At 35.0% G+C, this 9,247-nt stretch overlaps 1 pseudogene; it reads left to right on the forward strand.

Moving 5' to 3' along the window:
• Window positions 1-5,216: 5,216 nt before the first annotated feature.
• Window positions 5,217-7,225, forward strand: LOC133309718 (UDP-glycosyltransferase 83A1-like; annotated as a pseudogene).
• Window positions 7,226-9,247: the final 2,022 nt, after the last annotated feature.

A 9,247-nucleotide genomic window follows, 5' to 3' on the forward strand; every position in this document is an offset into this window, starting at 1 on the left:
CCAGTCCTAATACCATTGGCAGCACTTGCATCATCAACATTTAGCTTAACCCAATCCACAGGGGGACAGGACCAAGCTACCATCCTCTCTATTCGATTCCTTGGTTGATGGCTCGCTCCATAAAAGGTGGTTTCTACAAGAACAACACTATCTCTGAATCCGATGGCTGAACGGACAATCGAATAAGCATGCTGGTAGTTACCTTCAAAAACCCAAGAATTCATGCACTTCCAAATACTCCAAGCTAAGATTCCAAATAAAAGAGGCCAATCTGACTCCATTCCCGAGTCCCTTCTATTATCTAAATTAGAAAAGATTCATTCATGCAGGTTTATATTGAAAAATTTGAGCTGATTATTATGATGCACTACCAAGCACCATATTCCTTCGATTGTGGGCAATCCTGGATACTATGATGGATAGTTTCACTAGACTAATTACATCTAGGCCACAAATTTGACAATACCATATGATGCTGGAGTCTACGAACATTAGTCATCCACTTCTTCCCTGCCATTAACCAAAGAAATAAGCGAACTCTTTCTGGCCCCTGCCAACTCCAAACACGATCGATCCCAAAGATGCGGCGGGGTTGTAGTGTCATTGCTAGCCAATAATACATATGCTAACTTTGAAGTAAACTCTCTATCTAACATTCCATTCCAAATGATATGATCCTGGCCATCTTGATCAGAAGGAGGAAGAAAATTCATAAACCGATGAATGATATAATCTGGGAACATTTGCTGGAGAATATTCCATTTCCATTCCCCCCAACTCATCCACATAATCCACCACCTTCTAAAGAGTGTCAACAACATAAACTTGAGAACGTGCATATGAAATTAAGGGGCCACAACCATGAAGCCAACTATCAAACCAAAACATAATGGACTGACCGTTGCCTAACAATAAGCAATCTGGTAGCTGGAACTAATTCAAGTCCATTAGGTATCAAGAAGGTTGGAGTCTTGGAGAAATGAGGTTTGACATCCCTAGTACCTTAATTATGCAGAAAAAACTTGTTTTTGTTGGCTGGAGCGCGCTTAAGCGCCCTAGAGAGCGCTAAAGCGCTCTAGGTGACCTAAAAATACCAATTTCCCCTATCAGGGCATGCTTAAGCACGTTTGAGCGCGCTCCAGCGCTCTACCAGGCAAAAAATGGGTTCGAAGAGCACGCTTAAGCGCTCTCAGCGGTCTGCCCGATTTCAGCACAACATAATTTAGTAAAATTAGCATAACTCGAGCTACAGAGCTCCAAATTGAGTGAGATTTGAACTATGTGAAGCTAACACATAGAGATATAACCTACAAATATTATAGTCATTGGTTGAGGCAATTGATCCCAGTTTCAGTTTGAAGTTGGGGTATCATTTCAGAAGTTTAGTTTAAGGTAGTCAACTTGCGAGTTTCATAACTCCTTCGTTCCTTAACCAATCGGGGCGTGTTATATATCGAATTAAAGCCCCAAATATCTAGTATCACATAGTAAAAGATCATAATTTATGGTGAGAAAATACAATCCCAATTTAAGAAAACGTAGGGGTTGTTCAATGTTAGTAAAACTTAAAAGAGTGTAATACATCGTGTTAATCTACAGAGGCTTCATGGTGAATGATGTAGAGTTGAATTACGCCCTTTGGTATAAACTAATAAGAGATTACAAAAGTAAATATTAGCGCTTCTGAGTCATATAGTGGTTGTAATTACTGTAATTGAATTAATTGTATACAAATTTAATTATTGGAAGTAAACGAAAAGGAAAAAATTATCCGTGAATTAATTTAACTATTGTGATTGTAACTTGGCTTAATACCATACGTGATGTTAACAAACCGGTTGCGAACAGGGTGTTACATAACACATTCTCAACTAATCTTCACATTTTCTCTCTCCTCTTGAGATTGTGATCTAATAGTGTTGAAGAGTAGTAGATAGAGTAGAGATAAAAAAAATAGACACAATATCCTATGTTATATATATATATATATATATATATATATATATATATATATATATGGGCTTAACATTTCTGCAGCAGCCGTAGATAGTGTTATCTACAGCTGACACAGAAAAGTGAGCCCCACGACTTTTTTAAAAAAAAAAAAAAAAAACTCAGGATCCGTTGCCGTATCCTAGGATTCGGACGTGTATCATTGCTTGTCGTAGGTACAGCAGCTGCAGAAATTATTTTGCCTATATATATATATATAAATAGGCAAAATGATTTGTAATGTGACTGTATATAAGCATTGGTGCAGTCACCTAAAAACTACGTCGTTTTGGGTGGGATAAAGGAAGTTCGCATTTAAAATTAATTGTAGAAAATAAAAATATTATATTTATTTCCAACTTTGTATGGTTATGATTCTCCATATTTAATGTTTTATATTTATTTTCACCTTTGTATGGTTATTATTCCCCATATTTAATGCTTTTACTTTATAAAATGACGTAGTTTTATGTGACTGCACCAATCCTAAGGTGCAGTCACTTTACATCCGCTAAACCCATATATATATATATATATATATATATATATATATATATATATATATATATATATATATATATATATATATCAATTCAATCTAAAGTTTAAGTTATTAAGTGAAGTTCATGTTAATGGTTTTATATACTACATTTGTAATACACTGTGCCATGTAAGAGTTTTTTTCTATTAAAGTATGGATAATACACATGCATTTTTTGGCTTAGTATATCAATATACTATTTATTCTTTTCAGAAAATTGGATGACGAGGATTGAATTCGTAATTTTTGGGATTGACTCATATTTCGTATTCAGATGATAACTTTTGTTGGTAACGGGTGTCTACTATAAACCTTTTGTGAAGGCCAAGCCAATTCTCACCCTTGGTAATAATGAAGACCAGTAGCTCAGGTAAAAAATGTGAAAATCGGTAGCCCGAGTAAAAAACGTCATATAATAAAGACTAAGATGCACCACCTCTCAGCAAAAGGAAGTATGGGATGATGGAATTTCCATCTCGGCAACTTATACCGAGCGGAAAAATACCCATGAAGGCTGGTGTTGTTCCGACCCTTAATTTCTCTTTATTTCGGGATAAATACTCCCCCGAAGACTATGGCAGTGCTCACCCCCAATAACTCTCCAGTCTGGACCCCCGGAATTCAAATGTGTGAAGGCTCAAGACTGGGCAGAAATACTCCTCCGAAAATTGCGACAGTTCCCACCCCTAGTAACGTCTTACGTTTATCGCTTTACTTTACTTCGTGCTTTATTTTACTCCCTTCTTTACTTAATTTCATGCTTATCTGCTTTTCCTATCATTAAAATGAAGGCCGGGATAGATCTTACTCCTAATATCAATGAAGCCCAAGCCAGTCTCACCCTCGATAATAATGAAGACCGATAGCCCAGGTCTTACACTCGGTAAAAGTCCTAGATGGCCCGCGTCTGACAAACGTCACATCTAGACATATTTTATTTAAATACATTATGCTTTGCGGTCATCTTTATTAATACGGTTCAAGTTCAAATGGTTCATGTCATTATACTTAAGCCAATGTTTTGGACGAGCTTCCATTTTTTTGAAATCTCTTTTGATGATGGCCCCCACCACATCACTTTTCAGGAAGACAAAAACGGTCAAAGTTGCTTATTCCAATTTGGAAACAATGACTTGGTAAAAGTTGAAAATTCAAGGTTCTTCACCATATGCCACACTGAGGAGTTGAAGATAAACATTATTATAATGATATATGGTTCTTTGCATTGTTCTTAAAATCTCGATTTTACGTTTTTACGATTTTTTTCATCAAAATGATTTTACTAATATTTCAAACGCTTTTAAGTTTTTACGATTTTTTACGATTTGTTTACATTATGATTTTACGTTTTACGATTTTTTAATTCCCTTCCAATTTTACTTTAAGATCTCGATTTTAACAAGATTGGTTGTTTGATTCCTGAACTTGTTCGTGGACTCAACTTGATACATGTCATCAACAGCCATAGGGGCAGTTCTCCTCATACAACTCAAAAACCTGATATCCCAAGAACAATTCATTGCCGACCGGTTGACGGTGTGACTCTCATAATTAACCTGTCCACTGCGGGTTAAAATCCACTTGATAGGCATGCGATATCAAACCACCACTCGTTGCCGGTCAGAATCAACCTCCCAACAATTCTTCTCCATCTCACGCATATCAAACTGCTGACTACTCAGTACTTCAACACAATCACAATTAAAAAATAGAAGACTATTGAAATACTCAGTCATCAGACAACCATACATGAAGAACAACGTCAATCGGTTAAATCGTTGTATCTTATTTTCAACCCTCCACAATGTGGATGGTCGACTGGCTCAATTTTCTTTCCATCTTTTCATCCTGACTTTGCAGGCACCAAGCTGGAGGGTTACTATTCTGGCAGGTCCTTTCAGGCCCTACATATTGAATCCAATATATTAAAGCCCACGTATAAAATCTTCTAGAGGGTTCTCTCATCACATAAAATTCTCTTTATTCCCCGTGCACGCTTGCCCCCACACACAAGCAGTGAGTTCAGCATTAGGCTAGGAATAGGTGATAACTTTTCACCCTCTCTCCCACGCTTGAGAGAGACTCTACTACTCTAAATATTCCCCTTCTCTCATAGAAGAGATATCTTCTTCTCTATACAACTCAAGAGCTGTTATTCTGTATAAATGTGGAGTCACCTTAGCAACTGATACACACTCCCCCTTTGATATGCAGCACCATGGGAAGAGTGCTTTGGTATCTACTATTGCCACTATAAACATCCTTAAATTAACATATTTTATCTTATGAACCACCAACTGTTCACATGTATTAAAGGACAAAAACAATAACGACTAGTATAATGTTATTATGTATAAAACTACCAGAGAAAAATATTTCTTGAAATTCCATAAAGTATCATACTTTATTTTTTGATGTGACAGTAAACCAACACCAATAGATGTATAAATAAATAATATTACTGAAGTTTCACGAAACATTAAGATCTTATTAAGATTTTTCATCAATAATTGCTTTATACTTTGCTCCTACTCCTTTGTTTTATGTAATATTTTATAAAACTCTTTCTTTCTCCATCTATCATTGTTCATTGTATATCCCACTATCCAAATACAACATGAGTAGAGTTACATTGAGCAGGCTAATATAGAGAGTAGAGTCTCTGAATCAACAAAAATACAACATGAGCATTTCAAGTGTGCTAGTTTTACCATATCCAGCTCAAGGACATGTCTATCCCATGATGAACTTCTCACAAAAGTTGGTTGAGCATGGTTGCAAAGTCTATTTTGTGAACACAGACTTCAACCACAAGCGAGTTGTGAGTTCCATGGTTGAGCAACAAAATAGCCTTGATGAATCACTGGTAAAGTTGGTTTCAATCCCAGATGGTAAGACATGAAGATGACAGAACCGATTTTGGCAAGTTATGTGATTCAATACTAAGCACCTTGCCTTCTATGCTTCAGAAGAAAATAGAGGAAATTCATTTGAATTGTGAGGATAGAATCAGTTGCATAGTTGCAGATGTAAATATGGGATGGGCTTTGAATGTTGGGAACAGGTTGGGAATCAAAGGAGTGTTGGAAATCGACAATCACACAGAATCGAGAAAACAGAAAAAGAGATAAGAGTAGAGAGATTGACACGATGATTTACCCTGGTTCACCCAATATAGGCTACGTCCAGCTTGTCTGTACTATATTCACCTCACCGCCACTCGTTACAAGTCTCTCGGTTTACAAGGCAAATATAAATAGGATTACAAGAAACCCTAACAGCAGCTATTCATGGGCCCAAGCCCAAACTGCTAAGAAAATTACAATAGAAACAGAGGCCTAAACATCATCATGTGTAGTATGAGCCATACCCAACAAGGAACTCTCTTCTGGCCTGCATCAGCTGCTATGTTTGCCTTTCAATGCAACATCCCTACACTTATTGATAATGGGATCATAGATTCTGATGGTATATAATAATATCATACTTCACTAACCAGATTTGTTTGGTTCTATTACTACTTCACTAACAAGTCACTCTGCTCATTTTCTTGTTGATCTATTAGATTATAATTTGGGTTGATAACTAATATGCTAACAGAACTAATTTTAATCACCATTACCCCACACCACTTCCTGCATTTGCTTATAGTTTTACATGTGTATAGTGCATATATGAGAATTAATTTGAGCTAACATGCTTGTAAAATTTTGGATGAATAAATGGTTTCTGTTATTTTATTTTTCGCTAACCACTAAACTTTACTTTTCACTATATTTTACAACTTGTTTTTTTTTTCTTTCTCACTGCAGGAATACCAATCACTAAAAAGACATTTCGGATATCACCAACTATGCCTGTGATGGACACAGAGAGCCTTTTATGGTCGAATGTGGTAAATTTTAAGAAAATAGTTAATTATTTCAAGCACTGCGCAGGAACAACAAATTTGACAGAGTGGTGGCTTTGCAACACCACATATGAAATCGAACCTGGTGCTTTGTCCTTTGTTCCGAAGCTCCTACCAGTTGGTCCATTGTTGAGAAGTTATGACAATAAAAGTGTAAATGCAAGATCAATTGGACAGTTCTGGGAAGAAGATTTGTCCTGCATGGATTGACTTGATCAGCAACCTCATCATGCTGTCTTGTATGTTGCCTTTGATAGTATAACACTTTGGGATCAAAACCAATTCAAAGAACTAGCACTTGGACTAGACCTTACAAATAGACCTTTTCTTTGGGTTGTGCGTCAAGATTCCAATTGTACCAATAAGATAACAAACCCCAATGAATTCCTAGGTAGTAAAGGCAAGATAGTTTCATGGGCTCCACAACAAAAGGTGCTAAGCCACCCTGCTCTAGCTTGTTCTGTTAGCCATTGTGGATGGAATTCAACCATGGAAGGTTTGTCTAATGGGGTGCCCTTGTTGTGCTGGCCATATTTTTGTGACCAATTTTATAACAAAAAATACATTTGTGATGAGTTAAAGGTTGGACTTGGATTTGACTCAGATGAAAATGGATTAGTGTCACGGTGGGAGATTAAAACAAAAGTGGACAGACTTGTTAGTGATGAGAAAATAAGATCCAGGTCTCTGAAGTTAAAGGAGAACGTAATGAGCAACATATAGCAGAAGGAAGTATGTCTTCTGAGAATTTCAGCAAGTTTGTTAAGTGGCTGAAAGATTAAGGATTGGCCCAACCACTAATAAGCTTGTTTGTTTTTGCAAATAAATTCAGTTTAATTTGCTTATTGTATCCACTTCCTTATTTCAATGTTTTTATGAGCGTGTTATTATTTTTCGTTTAAAAAATTACAATAATGATTTCGGAAGTGAATAATATATTCTTTTAATTTTTTTAACTTTGACTAACCAGTTTTATTAAGAGATCGGATTCGAGCCCGTCCAATCCAATTCTATGAAATCCGGCTCCGTCATCCACTCGGTTGTAATATTAGTTTATTGAGTTATTGGTTCAATCAGTAATTCATTAGTTAAATCGATTGAACTCATAAATATATACAAATTTATATTTTATACTCAAAATTTCATAAAAATATTCAAATACTTAAATATACATATACGTGTGTTGCAATTTAGGAATTTGGGTTGTTGATAGTGATATAAAAACATAGCATTTCACTATTTTGTTTTTGTTTTTGTTTTTTTAAAGTTGCATGACCCACTTGCTCAACCGGTTTTAAAAAAATCGGCTTGGTCATTGTATTTTGCCAAAAACTACCGTAGTGGAACCGGTTCTCACCGGATCTATTACATGGCTTATTCAATGATTAACTCAAATCGATTGTATCATCAGTTAGTGGCGTGCGTACCCAGAAATAATTCTTTTTGTCCGCATATTTAATGGTGGGGTTCGGGGGCAGTTTAGATTAACGCTTTATGTACAAGGTTATGAACTCGCTCATGAACTAACAAAAAATTCGATCTCCACAAAAATTCGGTCTCCACTTTAGTCTTTTACAAAAAAAAATTAATGACCTGGTCCCTATGAAATTCAAAGTGGACATATTTTAGTCCTTTTGAGTAACTAATGTGGATTTTTTTTGAATTTGTGAGGGACCACAATTTTAATTAAATTAATCCACTTTGAATTTCTTAGGAACCTCTTGACTAATTTTATTTACAAGAGACTAAAGTGGGGACCGTATTTTTTGTTAAGGATTTAAAAGGATATTTACTTCTAATATAAATATTAAATCAAGAGACAAATAAGAACCTGCAACAAAGAAAAAAAAAAAATCACAATCTTTATGTCCGCATTTGCGGACATTTGCCCCACGTGGGTCCGCCGATGTCACCAGTTCATTGGTTTCTTGTTTAATAACCATGGTATGATCGATTCAACCATATATGTGATTTGATGAAGAATACATGTATTATATGTTTTTAATATATATATATATATAGATAAAATTATTTCTCCAGCCGCTTGACGTCCCACAGTCAATTATCTATCATATATATAAGTGAAAACATTAACTATGAGGAATCATAATCATACAAAAAGTGAAAAAATTAAAAGTGAGAAATTATAACCATACATCAGTCATCTATGTTGCACCGACACAGATATGAGATACGGGACACGACTCGCCGACATGTTAATTCTAAAATTTTGACTCATTTAGGACAAGTTTTGATATTAAATATTTTTTTAATATATAAAATATAGTTTACATTTCATACATATAGCAACTCATAATAAGTCATATAACCAATAAAATATTCAAATTCCATAACATAAATATAAAGCAAAAGTAATTTTTCTTGCCTTGTTAATTTTTCATGTCAAATTCCATGACAAAAAATATTTGATTTATAAATTAATTTTGTATATTTAATTAAACAGATAAAATAAAATAAAATTTGGATTTAAAAAAATGTGTTGAAAAATGTTGACCGCTTTTCAAAAAGTGTCAAAAAACGTGTCAGAACTTTGACCACGTGTTGAAAAAAGTGAACAACATGTCAGACGCGTGTTGGTGTCAACACACGTCCGATATGCATTTTTCTTGAAAAATGGCATATCCATGCTTCAGAGTCAGTCATCGCTGAACGTCAAGCGGCTGGAGAAATTATTTTTCTTTTTTATATATATAATATGTTGCTTTCAATATGATATTTATTATACATTTTTATATATATTCAATTCAAGTGGTTTTGTAAAGAATCATTGGTTGAATCAATTC

The sequence above is a fragment of the Gastrolobium bilobum genome, unplaced genomic scaffold (assembly GCF_033153095.1).
Source record: "Gastrolobium bilobum isolate Gb01-03AN ecotype WA unplaced genomic scaffold, APGP_CSIRO_Gbil_v1 utg4635, whole genome shotgun sequence".
NCBI lineage: Eukaryota > Viridiplantae > Streptophyta > Magnoliopsida > Fabales > Fabaceae > Gastrolobium > Gastrolobium bilobum.